Genomic DNA, 1788 nt, shown 5'->3' with positions numbered 1-1788 from the left:
ATTTCTATATTTATTGTCTTTATCACTCATTTTGTACGTATCATATATGGCCATTCTTAAATTGCTTTTGTCTTATCTCCATCCCGAGATCCTTGAGAATTAAAGCCATAGCTTACACTTCTTTGTATCTGCCATACTCCCTGGCATTACTTATTAGAAATTGAATGTAGTTTGGGGAGGGTTGATAAACTTGTTGAGATTCCCCATGCTGTTCTTAGAGGATTTGTGACCTCCAGTAGTCTCTTGTTTTGTCTTATCTTTAAAATGCACATAACAACATTAATAGTGTAGGGCTTTTAAAACAATTTAAAATAAAGAATCAGGGATAAAAATAGAAGTAACACAGAGTAGTGTTGCAGTAAACCGGCTCTGGATTCAGACCCTTAGGCATTCAGATACAGGCTCCATTCATCTTAGGGAATTTACTTTTTGGTGCCTCAGTTTCCTTATTTGTAAGATGAGTATAATACTGGGACCTACTTTATGAGGTTATTGTGAAGAGTAAATGAGTTAAAGCAAGTAGAATAGTGTCCACAACAAAAGAAGCACCCCATAAATGTTACTATTGTCATCTAAAGTATTCTTAGTAAATGTTGGTTCTTGCTAGATCACCTGGCATAATACTACTGTGTGCAATTACAGTAAAACTTCAAAAAATGTTTGTTAAATTTTCGTTTTGCTTTGCTTGTGACAATTCTCAGTTAAGGACTTGTTGTGTTCCTTAAGTTTCTTTAGGTTAGTAGTTTGTAACTTGAAAATGTTTAAGCAATGACACCATACTATAAAGTTTAAATATCTTTAAATATGACTTGATTGCAGAGAGCTAAATATATTATTCCAATTACTACTAAACAGCACTTATGAAGCGGTTTCCTTGGTTTTCAGCAGTATATTCTTTTGATTTTCCTCTTTTCTCCCTGACTGCTCCTTCTCAATCTCTCTTTGATTGACAACCCAATTTCTCTTTGGGTTATCTCTTTTTCCTCGTGAACTTTAAGGATTGGAACCCCTCACAACCTGATCCTGGGCCCTTTCCTTCTGGGTGGTTTTAATCATTGCCATGGCTTTACGTACCATCTAAATACCTCTGACTCATAAGTCTATAACTACAGTTTAGACTTCTCTGTCAAGCCTAGTTGCATGAAGCCGACTGCCTCCTGGAAAGCTTCCCTTGGTTATCTCCCCCAAACTGGTCTTCCTCCAGGAACCCTCATATCAACACATGGCACCGGTTCTCTAAGGCGGAAACCTGACTCTTCCCTCTACCTTACTCTTCCCTCTACCTTACTCCACCACATCAAATATTTCACCAAGTCCTATTGATTGTACCTTTCAGATAACTCAAATCTGACTACTTTTTTCCATTCTCACTTTCTGACTGGTTTATGTACTTTCACTTTTGTTCCCATCCCCCTGCACAGTAGCCTTAATTTTTCTAACTTTTTATCATGGAGAGATTCAAACATACATGGAAAGAAGAGTTCTGTAAATCCCCATGTACTCATTACTTGGTTTCAACAATTATCCTCAGTTTGCTAATCTTGTTTCAACTGTCCCCTCTTTTTTTTTTTTCTGTTTGGAGTAATTTAAAGAAAGTCCCAGATATCATTTTATTTCACCCATAAATAATTCAGAAGCATTTCAATTCAGTTATATTACAAATATATAATCACAATGCCATTATCACCTCTAACAAACTTAAAAATGATTCCCTGAGACAATCTAATACCCAGTCCCTACTTAAAATTTCCTAATTGTATCAAAGATGATGTTTTACTGTTGGTTTGT

Source organism: Tamandua tetradactyla, chromosome 7, assembly GCF_023851605.1.
Source record: "Tamandua tetradactyla isolate mTamTet1 chromosome 7, mTamTet1.pri, whole genome shotgun sequence".
Taxonomy (NCBI): domain Eukaryota; kingdom Metazoa; phylum Chordata; class Mammalia; order Pilosa; family Myrmecophagidae; genus Tamandua; species Tamandua tetradactyla.
Note: the sequence above shows the minus strand (reverse complement) of the source record.